A 19,653-nucleotide genomic window follows, 5' to 3' on the forward strand; every position below is an offset into this window, starting at 1 on the left:
CTCTGATACCCTGCTCTGGTACCCCCTGGTCCACCTGGACCAGCTGCTTTGTGTACCAATCCACCTCAAGAGGTAGCACCTGGTGTTTCCCTTGGGAAAGTCTATCCCCACCATCAGGGAGACTGTGAAGAATGAGGGGTTCACTTAGACTTAAATGCCCTTAGAGGAGGTTGGTCAAGTGGCACAGTGGGTTCACATCCACTAGTTTGTGACTCTATCTATCTATCTATCTATCTATCTATCTATCTATCTATCTATCTGTCATAGTAGGTGGGGAAAGGAAGAACACCAAATAAGCAAACTACAACAGTAACACAGACTAGGCTCCAAAGCTAGTAAGGAGGGCGAAGGTTACCTCCTAGCTATCCCTGAGCCTCTCCCTGACTGCTAATAGTATGAGAATATCCTAATGGTGGAAGAACTAATACGCCAGAACCTAAGACCTGCTGAAACTGACACAAACCCTAAATTGTGGAGTGGGGATGAGACTGCCAGGACCTTCCACCATGAAGGGACCAGCGTCTCCCTGAGACCTAAGCACAACACACTCAAAGTAAAAACAAGAGGATTTAGCTTGAGATGAGTAAGTAGGAGAACTTCTAACAACCAGCTTGGAACTCCAGAAGGAAATAACCGCAAGGTCTGCAGTGAGAGGCGGGCTCAAATAGAGCCACTAAACAGCAAATGAGCAGAACCTGTGGAGAGGTGAGATCCTGCCCACAACAACAGACAGCAAGGAAAAACAGAAAGACCTGTCAGATAGACTCACGTGCTGCAAGTCTATATGATCTTCTCAGACCTCTCACAGGGCAGGCAGTGACACTATCTTAAAGAAGCACCCATCAAGAAATATTTGCATACAGTATATAGGACTGCAGTCTAAAGTTGCATCTCTGGAAATACACTGGAGATTCTGAATGCAGCACACACAGATAGTATAGATATTATGAGTCAGGTGAGTTTTATAACTCTGCAGCTACTTATTTTAGGGACTTACCTACTATATCATTGCATTCCTGGCAGAAATTATATCTTCAACAAAATTTTATATAAGAGGACATACAAAGCTACAAGGGGTATGAAGCTTGGTTGGGAAGGGGAAGCGATTTGATAAATGCTGATATAATCCTGTAGTTCACAGGAAGTCAGCATCAAATGGCAGACTGACATCCTTTAAAGCAAGCTCTAAACTTGTGGATCAACATGACACAGTTAACCATATAAAAAATGTACAACTAACCATATTAAAAATGTACAACTAAAAGATAGCATTATATCAAAAAAAATCCTGAAATTCTTCTTTAAGATATTCCTCCTCCCCTAAGCCCGCTATAAACTTGGAAAAGGGGTTGTAAGAGAAATTAAGTATTATACTGCACCCACTGAAATCAAAAGGGAATCCATGTAATGCATGGATAGTAGGGGTTTGTCAGCTATTAGCTTTCTTTCAGCCAGTCTGGTTCAGATTTTCAGGAAAAAGCAAAATTGCATAGTAATGTTGTAAACGTGCACAGTGCACTTATGTCCCCATCACTGCAAATCCACTAATACATTTTTACTAAAATCACTTTGGTACTGCAAGTGAGATAATTATTGTTATGAGTGCTCATAATTGGTTGTATTTTGGGAAATCATTTATATCCAACTTTAGAAATCCCACTTTGTGTCTGAATGCTTATATTCAGACACTTTACCAAATGAGAGGATTTGGGCTTGTGCTTTTAGTCCTAGGCACCTTGCAGATGAGCGTTCCTCCCGCAGCGAGTCCGCAACGCAGCACCCGGCCTGACCTCCCAGCGCTGCCTGGCGTCACATAGCATTTAGAGTTGAGCGAACACCTGGATGTTCGGGTTCGAGAAGTTCGGCCGAACTTCCCGGAAATGTTCGGGTTCGGGATCCGAACCCGACCCGAACTTCGTCCCGAACCCGAACCCCATTAAAGTCAATGGGGACCCGAACTTTTCGGCACTAAAAAGGCTGTAAAACAGCCCAGGAAAGAGCTAGAGGGCTGCAAAAGGCAGCAACATGTAGGTAAATCCCCTGCAAACAAATGTGGATAGGGAAATGAATTAAAATAAAAATAAAATATATAAAAATAAACCAATATCAATTGGAGAGAGGTCCCATAGCAGAGAATCTGGCTTCACGTCAGCAGAGAATCAGTCTTTATGCCATAGCAGAGAATCTGGCTTCACGTCACCCACCACTGTAACAGTCCATTGTTATATATTTAGGCCCCGGCACCCAGGCATTGGAGAGAGGTCCCGTAACAGAGAATCTGGCTTCATGTCAGCAGAGAATCAGTCTTCATGTCATAGCAGAGAATCAGGCTTTACGTCACCCAACACTGGAACAGTCCATTGTCAGATATTTAGGCCCAGGCAGAGGAGAGAGGTCCCGTAACAGAGAATCTGGCTTCATGTCAGCAGAGAATCAGTCTGCATGTCATAGCAGAGAATCAGGCTTCACGTCACCCACCACTGGAACAGGCCACTGTCACATATTTAGACCCAGGCAGAGGAGAGAGGTCCCATAACAGAGATTCAGGCTTCATGTCAGCAGAGAATCAGTCTTCATGTCATAGCAGAGAATCAGGCTTCACGTCACCCACCACTGGAACAGGCCACTGTCACATATTTAGACCCAGGCAGAGGAGAGAGGTCCCATAACAGAGATTCAGGCTTCATGTCAGCAGAGAATCAGTCTTCATGTCATAGCAGAGAATCAGGCTTCCCGTCACCCACCACTGGAACAGGCCACTGTCACATATTTAGGCCCAGGCACCCAGACAGAGGAGAGAGGTCCCGTAACAGAGAATCTGGCTTCATGTCAGCACAGAATCAGTCTTCATGTCATAGCAGAGAATCAGGCTTCACGTCACCCACCACTGGAACAGGCCACTGTCACATATTTAGGCCCTGGCACCCAGGCAGAGGAGAGAGGTCCCATAACAGAGATTCAGGCTTCATGTCAGCAGAGAATCAGTCTTCATGTAATAGCAAAAAATCAGGCTTCACGTCACCCACCACTGGAACAGGCCACTGTCACATATTTAGGCTCAGGCACCCAGGCAGAGGAGAGAGGTCCCATAACAGAGATTCAGGCTTCATGTCAGCAGAGAATCAGTCTTCATGTCATAGCAGAGAATCAGGCTTCACGTCACCCACCACTGGAACAGGCCACTGTCACATATTTAGGCCCAGGCACCCAGACAGAGGAGAGAGGTCCCGTAACAGAGAATCTGGCTTCATGTCAGCACAGAATCAGTCTTCATGTCATAGCAGAGAATCAGGCTTCACGTCACCCACCACTGGAACAGGCCACTGTCACACATTTAGGCCCTGGCACCCAGACAGAGGAGAGAGGTCCCGTAACAGAGAATCTGGCTTCATGTCAGCACAGAATCAGTCTTCATGTCATAGCAGAGAATCAGGCTTCACGTCACCCACCACTGGAACAGGCCACTGTCACACATTTAGGCCCTGGCACCCAGACAGAGGAGAGAGGTCCCGTAACAGAGAATCTGGCTTCATGTCAGCACAGAATCAGTCTTCATGTCATAGCAGAGAATCAGGCTTCACGTCACCCACCACTGGAACAGGCCACTGTCACATATTTAGGCCCCGGCACCCAGACAGAAGAGAGAGGTCCCGTAACAGAGAATCTGGCTTCATGTCAGCACAGAATCAGTCTTCATGTCATAGCAGAGAATCAGGCTTCACGTCACCCACCACTGGAACAGGCCACTGTCACATTTTTAGGCCCAGGCAGAGGAGAGAGGTCCCATAACAGAGATTCAGGCTTCATGTCAGCAGAGAATCAGTCTTCATGTCATAGCAGAGAATCAGGCTTCACGTCACCCACCACTGGAACAGGCCACTGTCACATATTTAGGCCCAGGCACCCAGGCAGAGGAGAGAGGTCCCATAACAGAGATTCAGGCTTCATGTCAGCAGAGAATCAGTATTCATGTCATAGCAGAGAATCAGGCTTCACGTCACCCACCACTGGAACAGGCCACTGTCACATATTTAGGCTCAGGCACCCAGGCAGAGGAGAGAGGTCCCATAACAGAGATTCAGGCTTCATGTCAGCAGAGAATCAGTCTTCATGTCATAGCAGAGAATCAGGCTTCACGTCACCCACCACTGGAACAGGCCACTGTCACATATTTAGGCCCAGGCACCCAGACAGAGGAGAGAGGTCCCGTAACAGAGAATCTGGCTTCATGTCAGCACAGAATCAGTCTTCATGTCATAGCAGAGAATCAGGCTTCACGTCACCCACCACTGGAACAGGCCACTGTCACACATTTAGGCCCCGGCACCCAGACAGAAGAGAGAGGTCCCGTAACAGAGAATCTGGCTTCATGTCAGCACAGAATCAGTCTTCATGTCATAGCAGAGAATCAGGCTTCACGTCACCCACCACTGGAACAGGCCACTGTCACATTTTTAGGCCCAGGCAGAGGAGAGAGGTCCCATAACAGAGATTCAGGCTTCATGTCAGCAGAGAATCAGTCTTCATGTCATAGCAGAGAATCAGGCTTCACGTCACCCACCACTGGAACAGGCCACTGTCACATATTTAGGCCCAGGCACCCAGGCAGAGGAGAGAGGTCCCATAACAGAGATTCAGGCTTCATGTCAGCAGAGAATCAGTATTCATGTCATAGCAGAGAATCAGGCTTCACGTCACCCACCACTGGAACAGGCCACTGTCACATATTTAGGCCCAGGCACCCAGACAGAGGAGAGAGGTCCCGTAACAGAGAATCTGGCTTCATGTCAGCACAGAATCAGTCTTCATATCATAGCAGAGAATCAGGCTTCACGTCACCCACCACTGGAACAGGCCACTGTCATACATTTAGGCCCCGGCATCCAGACAGAGGAGAGGTTTATTCAACTTTGGGTTGCCCCGCAATATAATGGTAAAATGAAAATAAAAATAGAATTGAATGAGGAAGTGCCCTGGAGTACAATAATATATTGTTAAGGGGAGGTAGTTAATGTCTAATCTGCACAAGGGATGGACAGGTCCTGTGGGATCCATGCCTGGTTCATTTTTATGAACGTCAGCTTGTCCACATTGGCTGTAGACAGGCGGCTGCGTTTGTCTGTAATGACGCCCCCTGCCGTGCTGAATACACGTTCAGACAAAACGCTGGCCGCCGGGCAGGCCAGCACCTCCAAGGCATAAAAGGCTAGCTCTGGCAACGTGGACAATTTGGAGACCCAGAAGTTGAATGGGGCCGAACCATCAGTCAGTACGTGGAGGGGTGTGCACAGGTACTGTTCCACCATGTTAGTGAAATGTTGCCTCCTGCTAACACGTTCCGTATCAGGTGGTGGTGCAGTTAGCTGTGGCGTGGTGACAAAACTTTTCCACATCTCTGCCATGCTAACCCTGCCCTCAGAGGAGCTGGCCGTGACACAGCTGCGTTGGCGACCTCTTGCTCCTCCTCTGCCTTCGCCTTGGGCTTCCACTGGTTCCCCTGTGACATTTGGGAATGCTCTCAGTAGCGCGTCTACCAACGTGCACTTGTACTTGCGCATCTTCCTATTACGCTCCAGTGTAGGAAGTAAGGTGGGCACATTGTCTTTGTACCGGGGATCCAGCAGGGTGGCAACCCAGTAGTCCGCACACGTTAAAATGTGGGCAACTCTGCTGTCGTTGCGCAGGCACTGCAGTATGTAGTCGCTCATGTGTGCCAGGCTGCCCAGAGGTAAGGACAAGCTGTCCTCTGTGGGAGGCGTATCGTCATCGTCCTGTGTTTCCCCCCAGCCACGCACCAGTGATGGGCCCGAGCTGCTTTGGGTGCCACCCCGCTGTGAACATGCTTCATCCTCATCCTCCTCCACCTCCTCCTCATCCTCGTCCTCCTCGTCCTCCAGTAGTGGGCCCTGTCTGGCCACATTTGTACCTGGCCTCTGGTGTTGCAAAAAACCTCCCTCTGAGTCACTTCGAAGAGACTGGCCTGAAAGTGCTAAAAATGACCCCTCTTCCTCCTCTTCCTCCTGGGCCACCTCCTCTTCCATCATCGCCCTAAGTGTTTTCTCAAGGAGACATAGAAGTGGTATTGTAACGCTGATACCGGCGTCATCGCCACTGGCCATGTTGGTGGAGTACTCGAAACAGCGCACCAGGGCACACAGGTCTCGCATGGAGGCCCAGTCATTGGTGGTGAAGTGGTGCTGTTCCGCAGTGCGACTGACCCGTGCGTGCTGCAGCTGAAACTCCACTATGGCCTGCTGCTGCTCGCACAGTCTGTCCAGCATGTGCAAGGTGGAGTTCCACCTGGTGGGCACATCGCATATGAGGCGGTGAGCGGGAAGGCCGAAGTTACGCTGTAGCGCAGACAGGCGTGCAGCAGCAGGGTGTGAACGCCGGAAGCGCGAACAGACGGCCCGCACTTTATGCAGCAGCTCTGACATGTCGGGGTAGTTGCGAATGAACTTCTGCACCACCAAATTCAGCACATGCGCCAGGCAAGGGATGTGCTTCAAACCGGCTAGTCCCAGAGCTGCAACGAGATTTCGCCCATTATCGCACACCACCAGGCCGGGCTTGAGGCTCACCGGCAGCAACCACTCGTCGGTCTGTTGTTCTATACCCCGCCACAACTCCTGTGCGGTGTGGGGCCTGTCCCCCAAACATATGAGTTTCAGAACGGCCTGCTGACGTTTACCCCGGGCTGTGCTGAAGTTGGTGGTGAAGGTGTGTGGCTGACTGGATGAGCAGGTGGAAGAAGAGGAGGAGGAAGCTGAGTAGGAGGAGGAGGAGACAGGAGGCAAAAAATGTTGCCCGTGCGCCAAACAGCTCTCCGCCTGGGGCCCAGCCGCCACTACATTTACCCAGTGTGCAGTTAGGGAGATATAGCGTCCCTGGCCGTGCTTACTGGTCCACGTATCTGTGGTTAGGTGGACCTTGCCACAGATGGCGTTGCGAGGCGAGGTGGCGGCAGCAGCAGAAGAGGCCGAGGCGGCAGCAGCAGAAGAGGTAGCAGGGGGAGCCTGAGTGACTTCTTTGTTTTTAAGGTGTTTACTCCACTGCAGTTCATGCTTTGCATGCAGGTGCCTGGTCATGCAGGTTGTGCTAAGGTTCAGAACGTTAATGCCTCGCTTCAGGCTCTGATGGCACAGCGTGCAAACCACTCGGGTCTTGTCGTCAGCACATTGTTTAAAGAAGTGCCATGCCAGAAAACTCCTTGAAGCTGCCTTTGGAGTGCTCGGTCCCAGATGGCGGCGGTCAGTAGCAGGCGGAGTCTCTTGGCGGCGGGTGTTCTGATTTTGCCCACTGCTCCCTCTTTGTCTTTTGCTACGCTGTTGGCTCGGTCTCACCACTGCCTCTTCCTCCGAACTGTGAAAGTCAGTGGCACGACCTTCATTCCATGTGGGGTCTAGGACCTCATCGTCCCCTGCATCGTCTTCCACCCAGTCTTGATCCCTGACCTCCTGTTCAGTCTGCACACTGCAGAAAGACGCAGCAGTTGGCACCTGTGTTTCGTCATCATCAGAGACGTGCTGAGGTGGTTTTCCCATGTCCTCATCATCAGGAAACATAAGTGGTTGTGCGTTAGTGCATTCTATCTCTTCCACCCCTGGGGAAGGACTAGGTGGATGCCCTTGGGAAACCCTGGCAGCAGAGTCTTCAAACAGCATAAGAGACTGCTGCATAACTTGAGGCTCAGACAGTTTCCCTGATATGCATGGGGGTGATGTGACAGACTGATGGGCTTGGTTTTCATGCGCCATCTGTGCGCTTTCTGCAGAAGACTGGGTGGGAGATAATGTGAACGTGCTGGATGCACTGTCGGCCACCCAATTGACTAATGCCTGTACCTGCTCAGGCCTTACCATCCTTAGAACGGCATTGGGCCCCACCAAATATCCCTGTAAATTCTGGCGGCTACTGAGACCTGAGGTAGTTGGTACACTAGGACGTGTGGCTGTGGCAGAACGGCCACGTCCTCTCCCAGCACCAGAGGGTCCACTAACACCACCACGGCCATGTCCACGTCCGCGTCCCTTACTAGTTGTTTTCCTCATTGTTACCGTTCACCACAATAAGAAAAATATTATTCGGGCCAATATATTGAATTAAAATTCAGGCCTTTTTTTACAGACACCTAACACTGTCTGGCTATCTATTTAGGTACCGTATTACACTAATACAGGCACACAAGTAATGACAGATTTGGTTGAATATTAATGTGAGGCCTATTTTTTACGCGCTGTGTGACAGATATACCTTTAATCACAGAATTAGACTTGTATCTGCACTGTAGCGTGTGTGTTAAGTTTTTCAGAATGACACTATCAGCACCTTCAATCTAAGATATCCTTTTTGGGATAGATTTAAAGTAGGCCTTGATATAGCAGAAACTACTAATTTTGAGAATGGCAAATTTGGGAATAGTTTTTCAACCCAGAACAAAAACTGTGCTTTTACGGTCACTACAAATAATTTGACCAGCTAAAACAGTACAGATTTGGTTGAATATAAATGTGAGGCCTATTTTTTACGCGCTGTGTGACAGATATACCTTTAATCACAGAATTAGACTTGTATCTGCACTGTAGCGTGTGTGTTAAGTTTTTCAGAATGACACTATCAGCACCTTGAATCTAAGATATCCTTTTTGGGATAGATTTAAAGCAGGCCTGATATAGCAGAAACTACTAATTTTGAAAATGGCAAATTTGGGAATAGTTTTTTAACCCAGAACAAAACTGTGCTTTTACGGTCACTACAAATAATTTGACCAGCTAAAACAGTACAGATTTGGTTGAATAGAAATGTCAGGCCTATTTTTTACGCGCTGTGTGACAGATATACCTTTAATCACAGAATTAGACTTGTATCTGCACTGTAGCGTGTGTGTTAAGTTTTTCAGAATGACACTATCAGCACCTTTAATCTAAGATATCCTTTTTGGGATAGATTTAAAGTAGGCCGGATATAGCAGAAACTACTAATTTTGAGAATGGCAAATTTGGTAATAGTTTTTCAACCCAGAATAAAAACTGTGCTTTTACGGTCACTACAAATAATTTGACCAGCTAAAACAGTACTGATTTGGAGGAATATAAATGTCAGGTCTATTTTTTAGGCGCTGGGTGACAGGCTCAACTTGCCCCTGATGTAGTATATGGCCAAAAAATAACCACACTATTGATGGTTAAATGCACTTGGGTGACACAGGCTCAGCCTGCACCTGAGGTAGTATATGGCCAAAAAATAACCACACTGTTGATGGTTAAATGCACTTGGGTGACACAGGCTCAGCCTGCACCTGATGTAGGATATAGCAAAAAATAACCACACTATTGATGGTTAAATGCACTTGGGTGACACAGGCTCAGCCTGCACCTGATGTAGTATATGGCCAAAAAATAACCACACTGTTGATGGTTAAATGCACTTGGGTGACACAGGCTCAGCCTGCACCTGATGTAGGATATAGCAAAAAATAACCACACTATTGATGGCGCACCACAAGCCACAAAATGGCCGTAGATCACCCCAGAAAAAAGTGATATAAAAACGCTCTGGGCAGCCTAAAAAAAGTGAGCAATTCAATATCAGCACTTCAATGATCCACAGCTGGAGATCGATCACTGAATTAAGTCTTTTGGAGGAGTTAATCTGCCTAATCTCGCCCTAACTTCGCAGCAGCAACCTCTCCCTATGCTTGAATCAGCAGAGTGACGTGCAGCGCTACGTGACCCAAGCTTATATAGAGGCTGGGTCACATGCTGCACTGGCCAATCACAGCCATGCCAATAGTAGGCAAGGCTGTGATGGCCTCTTGGGGCAAGTAGTATGACGCTTGTTGATTGGCTGCTTTGCAGCCTTTCAAAAAGCGCCAAGAACGCACCGAACCCGAACCCGGACTTTTACGAAAATGTTCGGGTTCGGGTCCGTGTCACGGACACCCCAAAATTCGGTACGAACCCGAACTATACAGTTCGGGTTCGCTCATCCCTAATAGCATTATATTGATTTATAATGCTATGTAAACCTTACAGTTCTGGAATGTATTGGATAACACTGGCATAATGCTGCCAGTGTTATCCAATACTTTCCAGAACTGGAAGGGTTACATAGCATCATAAATTAATATAATGCTATGTGAATCCCGTCAGTGCTGGGAGGTCAGTCCGGGTGCTGGGATGCGGACTCGCTGTGGGAGGAACGCTCATCTGCAAGGGGCCTTAGGTTGGTGAAAGAAGCAATCCTCCACAGGAGCTCATTCTAACACTTGATAATTGGATGTCAGTATGAAAAAGGCAAATAGCAATTTAACAGGGATTGAATTAATAGATCTGTTTTCGCACAGTCAGTGACTTAGCTGGAATGTTAGAGTTCTCTGTGGGAGAGATTCGGCTTATTAGGCGTACTGGACTACTGCACACATCAATTACAATTTACCTTCCAGGAGAGGAATAGGCAAATACTACAAGAATAAGGAAATTCTAAAAATATTCACGTCTTTAAAGAACGTCAAAAGAAATGTAAGGGATCTGCGTTATGAAATTTGGCAGGCTGTTCTGACAAAGAACAGCCTGCTGGATTCCACCAGATCCGGCATTGCCAGGTTCTGCCGTTCACCGCCGAATCCCCATTGACTATAAAGAAGAAGCCGGACTGAGGGCGTAGCATAGGGGGAGGCGAACATGACAGGGGGTGGTTTAAGGAGACCCCTCCCTGGTCATGGTTAGGGATTGGTAGGTTTGAGTTGGTGGGAGGGGAACAAAGGGGTTAAGAGGGGATGCGTGGTAGGAGACAGGGGCCATTTTGTGCGTACTGACCGCCATCCAGACGCGCAATGGAGGTGCTGATATCGCAGCTTAGGGCAGCGGCAGCGGAGAAAGGCGAGGACTGGCTGCAGGGTCGGATCCAGGAGTTGCTGCAGGGGGTGGCAGAGGCGCCCGCTTTGCCTCTGCCTCAGACGTCCCGGCCGCGGCGGTCCGTACCGCCGGCGCGCCTTAGTCAAGAGATGGCGCCCCCTAGGGCTCAGCGCCGAAAAAGGAGCCCCTCAAGGGACCCTTCACGCCTGGGGCAGTCTGTGCCTGTGCCTCCACGGACGCCCAGGCGTGGGAGGAATCCTGGCAAGCGGCGGAGCTCGGCTGCAGGCTGTGCCAGGCCTGCCCGGCGTGATGGACGGCGGTTGGAGGCGGGACCCGGTGCGGCAGGCCCAGTCCATGGAGCGGTGACTGGGGCCTCTCAGCGTGGGAGAGGTGGACAGAATGGCGGAGCTGCTGCAGGCCAGGAGGCAGGAGGCAGCAGGCTCCCGGCGGTGATGTCCGGCAGTAGAGAGGGGGAGGGGCCGGCCCTCCTTGAAGAATTTGCCTCTAGCAGTGGATCTTCGTCCGGTGGAGGGGTGCGACGCCTGGAAGAAGATGCCCCTGGAGGATCTGCGCAGAGACCGGCTCTTCTGGATGCAGGACCTGCGGCTGGTGGGGTCACAGCACCCACGCAGCCAGGTGAGACACCTTGGGGACCGTTAGTGCAGCTGGGGGCTAGTTTGGCTGGGGCTGGGGGTGGGGGAGCCCACCTTGATTTGAGCAGAGGTTTAGGTCAGTTACTGGGGGGTTTGGCGGGGCTGGCGGCTAGCTGGGGGGCTGGGGGCCTGTCACCGTTGCCTGTTTGGGGGGCGTCGGGGGGTCCCTGTGGGGTACAGAGTTGTGGGGGTACGGTTGCGGAGGTGCGGGCGGCTAGCGTGTCAGTGCAGACGCAGGCCGGTGGAGTGGTGGAGGGGGGTGAGTCTCGGTTAGATGACCGGGCAAAAGGTGAAGTTTATGTTTGCTTTGAGGGGCCGCTGGGGGCCCATTTGAAGCAGGAGGTGAGGGATCGGATCTGGAAGGGGGAGTATGTGGATATTTTTTCGCTGCTCCCTCTTGAGAAGTTTAACCTGGATAGGGTGAGGAAGGATGAGGGGAAAAGGGAGGAGGAGGAGAAGAGGAGGCATAGGTTGATACCGCGGACGTTTGCGAACTGGTTGCAGGCTTTCGCGATATTGGCTAGTGTTATAGGGGAAAAGGAGCCGGAATGTTGTTCCGCTCTTTTTTGTTATCTGGACGCGATAGGGGAGGCCTATCGGGTGTATGGGGGGCTGGCCTGGCTGCGCTACGATGAGCAGTTCCGGCAGCGGAAGGCGGTGCGGCAGGGTATTCGGTGGGACCACAAGGATATCGCGCTGTGGTTAAAGGTTACGGCGCCGGTAAGGGGGGGTCAGTCCTTTCGAGGGGAGGTGGGGGGAGGAGGCCAGTCGGGTTTTGCGTCAGCATCCGCGAAAGGGCTGTGCTTCCTGTTTAATGAAGGGGGATGCAAGTTCGGGGCAAAGTGCAAGTTCAAGCACGAGTGCTCAACTTGCGGGGGGGCACATGGAGCGGCGAGGTGCTTTAAAGGGGGGAAGCATAGGGGAGGGGATAATTCTGGAAAAGGGGGCGACGCCGGTGCGGCTAGCAAGGATGGTCCCGTACCTCGATAGGTACCCGGATAGGGGAGCGGCGGAGTTGTTAAAAAATGGGTTTGCGTTTGGTTTTCGGATTCCGTTTGTTTCGTCTGAAGCGGTTTTGGTTAGGAAGAACTTGCGGTCGGCTAGGGAGCACCCGGAGGTAGTCACGGAAAAACTGGCAAAGGAGGTTAGGTTGGGTAGGATGGCGGGACCCTTTTTGGAGCCTCCTTTAGCGGCACTGCGTTTGTCGCCATTGGGGGTGGTTCCAAAGAAGGAGGCTAATAAATTCAGGCTGATTCACCATCTGTCCTTCCCTAAGGGAACGTCGGTCAATGATGGTATTGACCCGGCGATGTGTTCCGTGGTCTATACTTCATTTGATGCGGCAGTGGCATTGGTGAGGGGGTATGGGCAGGGAGCCTTAATGGCAAAGACCGACATTGAGGCGGCTTTTAGGCTGTTGCCAGTGCATCCAGATAGCTTGCATCTGTTGGGGTGTTTTTGGAATGGGGGTTTTTTCGTGGACCGTTGTTTACCAATGGGGTGCTCCTTATCGTGTGCTTACTTTGAGGCGTTTAGTTCTTTTTTAGAGTGGGCAGTTCGGGATGCGTCAGGGTGCGAGTCGGTCATCCATTATCTGGATGATTTCCTTTGTGTGGGTCCGGCTCAGTCCCGGGTGTGTTCAGTCTTGTTGAACACGTTGTTTGCGTTGTTTGAGGCGTTTGGGGTTCCGTTGGCGGGGGAAAAGACGGTGGGTCCGGTTACGGAATTGAGCTTCTTAGGGATAGTAATAGACTCTGGGAGGATGGAGTGCAGGTTGCCATTGGATAAGGTGGAGGACCTTAGGCAAGCAGTGGCGAGGGCGGGGAGATTGGAAAAAATCAAATTGAGGGATTTGCAGTCTCTTCTGGGGAAGCTCAACTTTGCATGCCGGGTTATGCCGATGGGGAGGATTTTCTGTAGGAGGTTGGCGGGGGCCACGGGGGGGGTTCAGGCCCCTCATCATTTTGTACGGTTGGGTCGGGAGTTGAAGGCTGATTTGCGAGTTTGGGGTATGTTTTTGGAACAATATAATGGGCGTTCTTTGTTCATGGAGGAGGTTAGTTCGTTTGATTTTGATTTGTTTTCTGATGCGGCGGGGGGTTGCGGTTTTGGGGTCTATCTGGGGGGCCAGTGGTGCGCGGGCAGGTGGCCGGACAGTTGGGTTAGTAAGGGATGGGTGCGTAACCTAGCGTTATTAGAGCTGTTTCCGATTGTCGTTGCGGTGTTGTTGTGGGGGGACCTGTTTCGTAATAGGACGGTTCGGTTCCACTGCGACAATTTGGGGGTAGTGCAAGCAATTAATAGTTTGTCGGCTTCTTCACCATTGGTTGTGCGGCTGCTACAAAAATTGGTGTTAGAATGCCTGCTACTCAATGCGTGGGTCGTGGCGGTTCACGTGCCCGGTGTGGATAACTGTATTGCTGATGCCCTCTCTCGTTCGCAGTGGGACCGTTTTCGGCAGCTGGCTCCTGGAGCAGCGGAGGTCGGCTTGGAGTGTCCGGCGGGGATTTGGGAAATCCTGGAACCGCGGTGATGGGTTTGATTCGGTCATCCTTGGCGCCTGTGACATGGGATAAGTATGCTGGAGCTTGGCGGGGGTGGGAAGAGTGGAAGGTGAAGTTGGGGGTGGGGGAGCGGGAGGATCTTGAGATCCCCCTGTTGTTGTTTATTGGTCATTGTAGGGAGGAAGGATGGTCTGTCACCAGGATGAATGGTTGGATCGCGGGCGTGGCTTTTGGGTGTCGCTTGCGGGGTATGGTCGACATTACTAAGGCTTTTTTGGTGAGGAGGGCATTAAAGGGGTGGCGCAGGGATGGTACGGGGAAGGATTCTCGCCGCCCAGTGTCGTTTGTGATGTTGTTGCAGTTGGGTAGGACATTGGCGGATGTGTGCACATCGCCATGGGAGGTGCGTTTGTTTCGCTTAGCGTTTTCATTGGCATTTTTCGGGGCTTTGAGAGTGGGGGAGCTGGTCTGCCCGGCAACGGATAGGGTGGGGGGCCTGTTGTGTGATGATGTGGATGTTTTTCCGGACCGGATGGAGATAGTTTTGCGGCGGTCCAAGACTGATGTGGAGGGAAGAGGCAGGCGGCTGGTGTTGTTTAGTGTCCCGGAGTGTGAAATGTGTCCTGTTCGCTGTTGGCATGATTACGGTTGTGAAAGGGGTAGGGTGGCCACCCCCCTGTTGGTGCATGCGGATGGGGCCTTTTTGTCTAGGTTTCAGTTCACGGCAGTTTTCAGACGGTGCTTGGTTCAGTTGGGTCTGGGGGATGCGGGTTATGCTAGTCATTCTTTTCGGATAGGGGCGGCGACAGAGGCTGCCAGGTGGGGTTTGGGGGAGGAGGTCATCAAGAAGATCGGGAGATGGGAGTCAGTGCGGTTCAGGTCTTATGTGCGCCTGGAAGGGCTTGGGGGGTGGTGACTTGTCGTGAAGGGAGTTGTTTAGGAGGTGTGGAGTCGGCCAATAGATTTTGGTTCTGTTATGTTTTTTCGTTTCTTTGCAGGTTCCGGTCCGGCGTTGGTGTGGGTGCTAGGGCACTCCTACGTTTTCTGGGGAGCTCTCCGGGCGGCAGTTCGGCCTGATGGCCAGCAGCTCGGTTTGGCGCGGGACGTGGCAGTGGTAAGGTGGATAGGCAGGCGGGGCATGATGTGGAAGGGTATGTTGCCGGAATTCCACCAGTTCGTGAAGCAGGATAGGGCTCCAGATGTGCTCGTATTGCATGTGGGGGGCAATGATTTGTGTGCGCGTCCTTCACGGGAGTTGGTGAGGGATGTTAAATTTGACCTGCTTAGATTGTGGTCCCTTTACCCGGGCATGGTGACGGTCTGGTCAGACATGGTGCCTCGTACGGTTTGGAGGGGGGCTCGCTCAGTTGAGGGTGTGAATAGGGCGAGGGTGAAGGCAAACAGGGCAATAGGGAGGTTTATGGTTCGGAATGGGGCTTTGGCGGTCAGGCATCATGAGTTGGAGAAGGGTGTTGGTGGCTATTGGCGCAGTGACGGGGTTCATTTGAATGCGCTGGGTATAGACATGTGGTGTTTAGCTTTGCAGGAAGGCATTGAGGTTGCAGTGCGGGTGTGGAGGGACGCCAAGGCTTAAGAGGTCAAGCCTTGGCTTCTGTGGCGGTGGGAGGTCCTTGGAGTCGGTGGGTTTATCAGAGGACGAGGATGGGAGGGCCCCACGGTGGGGGCTGGACTCCCATGGTTGCTTGGCGGCTGTGGCGGGATTGTTGGGGTGTGTCAACCGTGGTGCTTCCGAGCTAAGGTGCAACGGCTGGAGGTAAGGTTGGCCACCCCGGCATGGTTTCCAAGGTTTCCGGGCTTCAAGGACCTCCCCCTGGGTTAGGTTAATGTGACAACTATATATGTATGTTTTGTTTAATAAAAGGCTGCTGTGGCCAATTTATCCATCCAGGTGTCGGTGTGTTATTTGGGGGAAGGTTGGAGGTGAAGTAGAGGAGGGATGGGGTGGAAAGCAGCCTGAAGAAGGGGTCGAGTGTAAGTAACCAGTACCCTGTCAAGAAGAAGCCGGACTGAGGGCGTAGCATAGGGGGAGGCGAACATGACAGGGGGTGGTTTAAGGAGACCCCTCCCTGGTCATGGTTAGGGATTGGTAGGTTTGAGTTGGTGGGAGGGGAACAAAGGGGTTAAGAGGGGATGCGTGGTAGGAGACAGGGGCCATTTTGTGCGTACTGACCCCCGCCCACCCACCCTTGTTTTGGGGGGGGAGAGAGGGGGCTGGGCCCCCCTTTGGAAATAGCTGTTGGTATGGGTTGGGGTTGCGTGCTGTCTGCATATTGAGGGTTCTTAAAAAAAAAAAAAAAAAAAAAAGAATTAAATTAAAAAAAAAAAAAAAAAAAATGGAAAAGGGGGAAGAATAAAGAAGGGAAGAAGAAAAGGCGAAGAATGAAGAAGGAAGAAGAAGGAAGGTTATTGTCGCGGCGGCTTAGTTTGGCGGTGGGAGGTCCTTGGAGTCGGTGGGTTTATCAGAGGACGAGGATGGGAGGGCCCCACGGTGGGGGCTGGACTCCCATGGTTGCTTGGCGGCTGTGGCGGGATTGTTGGGGTGTGTCAACCGTGGTGCTTCCGAGCTAAGGTGCAACGGCTGGAGGTAAGGTTGGCCACCCCGGCATGGTTTCCAAGGTTTCCGGGCTTCAAGGACCTCCCCCTGGGTTAGGTTAATGTGACAACTATATATGTATGTTTTGTTTAATAAAAGGCTGCTGTGGCCAATTTATCCATCCAGGTGTCGGTGTGTTATTTGGGGGAAGGTTGGAGGTGAAGTAGAGGAGGGATGGGGTGGAAAGCAGCCTGAAGAAGGGGTCGAGTGTAAGTAACCAGTACCCTGTCATGGGATCTGCAGTGGACTAGTGCCAGCGATTGGGGTATCCCTTGCCCCTTAAGAGATTTTTATGATATATGTCCCTCTGATAGAGCACGTTGTCGTGACGCCAGTTGCATTTTAGAAAAGAGGACCTGGAGTCCCCTTTAAGTATAGTGGTGTTGATACCCAGATGTAGAATTGTCAGAGTGGTGTAGAGTGGCTTACAATCTCCCTGAAGTTGTTGTATGCACGTGTCATGGTGCTCCTATCTGGATATCCTTGGATCGCAGACTTGGTTGTCTGAAGCAGTGATAAAAGGGGTGAATAACTTGGATGATGAAGGAATAATTGAGTCCAGACTTTGTATATAGTTCCAATGCAGCTTTACTTTGCATAAACTTTCAACAAGGAAAAATCTTCCAACTTTCTCTTGGTAATCTGCAGACTTAGGTCAAACTTCTGGCAGGCAAACACTTCTCAGCTCTGCTATGTCGGCTGGATTAAATAAGAACTTTTCCTTTTCCGCCGTGACTTTTAGTGATACAGCAGTTTACGACCACAAATGTGGCGTTTCTGTAAACTGCAGTATCAGGGTAATAAATATTAAGTTTTGTTTGGTTGTTAACCCTTGCTTTGTTACCGGAAAAAACGGATTGAAATGGAAAAGTGCCAAAAATAGCTGTTTTGGAACCTTTTTTTTTTTTCTACCGTGTTAATCTGGGGGGTTAGGTCATGGGGTATTTTTATAGAGGAGATTCTTTTGGACGCGGCGATACTTAATAAGTCTACTTTTTTACAATTATTTCGGTTTTAGACTATATTATCCTTTTTGATACAATTTTTTTTTAGCCGATTATCTTATGTAGGGGCTAATTTTTTGCAGGATGAGAGGACGGTTTTATTGGCACTATTTTGGGGGCTATATGACTTTTTGAACGCTTGCTATTAAACTTTTTGTTATGTAAGGTGACAAAAAAGTTTTTTTTTACACCGTTTTTATTTTTTTTATTTTTGTGGACCGTATTAATCTGGGGGGTTAGGTCATAGGGTATTTTTATAGAGGGGATTATTACCGACGCGCCGATAATTAATTTGTATACTTTTTTAAAATTATTTTAGTTTTTAAAATTTTTTGGGGTGTCTGAAGTCTGAGAACCATAGTTTTTTTATCCGATTGTCAGTGTCTAAATTGGGATATAAATTTAGTACTCCATGGAAGTGTGGTACTCCCTAAAGCAACCGTCAATGCAGAGGTCCGGATGATTGGGGCACGTGTCGCACTGAGTAGTGGTGTCCTTCCGTATCCCCCTCCTGCGGCACAATCTTCATTTTTTTGGGTCTGTCCCTTCTTTCCAGTATGGGGGACCACACCTGGAAAGTGTTGGCCAGGGACGATCCGGGCGCCTCCTGTTCCTGAGGTACTCCGGCCTGCTCTTTCCCGGTCCAAAAAGATCAGGGTCTTGAGGACTGCCTCATAGAACTGAAGGAATGTCCCTGTGTTGCCAGCGGTCCAGGACAGCATAAAAGAGTTGTACAAGGCACCAAGTAGACCGCAACTTTTTTGTACCATGCCCGGGTTTTGTGCATGGCGTTATATGGCTTGAGGACTTGATCAGAGAGATCAAATCCTCCCATATACCGATTGTAGTCGACAATACAATCGGGCTTGAGGACCATTGCCACGGTACCTCGCACAGGGACAGGGGTGATGCCGTTACCATGAATTTTGGACAGTACAAGGACATCCCTCTTGTCCTTATATCTGACCAGCAACAGGTTTTCACTGGTAAGGGCACGGGTCTCACCCCTGGGGATAGGTACCTGGAGGGGGTGGGCAGGGAGGCCGCGTTGATTTTTCCGCACGGTCCCACAAGCGGACGTGGATCTGGCGGCGAGGGACTGGAACAAGGGGATACTAGTATAAAAGTTATCCACTTATAGGTGATAATCTTTATCTAGCAGTGGGTGCATAAGGTCCCACACAAGTTTCCCGCTAACACCCAGAGTGGGGGGACATTCTGGGGGTTGAATACGGGAATCTCGCCCCTCGTACACACAAAACTTGTAAGTGTACCCTGAGGTACTCTCACAAAGTTTGTACAGCTTCACGCCATACTTTGCCCGCTTTGAGGGAACATACTGGCGAAAAATTTGTCTCCCCTTGAACGCAATCAGAGACTCATCAACCGCGACCTCCCGTCCAGGTACATAGGCCTGTACAAATTTGGGGGGACATTCTGCATTATCTGAATAATGCAGACATTTCCGGATGGCCTCAAACCGGGTGCGTGTCATGGCCGTACTGTAAAGTGGGGTCTGGTAGAGGACGTCCCCACTCCAGTAATGCCTGACACTAGGTTTTTTGACTAGGCCCATGTGCAGTACCATGTGGCCTTAGCCTATTTTTCTGGATAAATAAACAACTATTTACTTAACTCGAGTGCCGCGGTTCTATTTATCATACGCTGATTGACGTCACCGCTGAGCACCGGAACTTATTTACGGAGTGCCGTCCAAACAACCTTTAAACATGTGCAGCACGAGGCCCCAAAATGTCCTCATCTCGGCTGCACTGACCGGGGTCCAGCCACCGGGCCTAGCCAAAAAGGAGCCCGGGTGTTGAGCAAGAAACTGTTGGGCGTTCAGGTTTGTTTGCTCCACCATTAGATTTTCCAGTTGGTCACTGAAAAAAATCATATTCAGTGAAGCCCACTGTGGAAATCTGGATTCCTGATTGGCCTACAAACTCAGGAATCACAGGCTCAAATCGCTCTGGCGTACACCAGACAAGTTCACCGGCAGGGGGCTCCGGTGGATTTAAC

The sequence above is a fragment of the Bufo bufo genome, chromosome 7 (assembly GCF_905171765.1).
Source record: "Bufo bufo chromosome 7, aBufBuf1.1, whole genome shotgun sequence".
In the NCBI taxonomy this organism is placed as follows: Eukaryota; Metazoa; Chordata; class Amphibia; order Anura; family Bufonidae; genus Bufo; species Bufo bufo.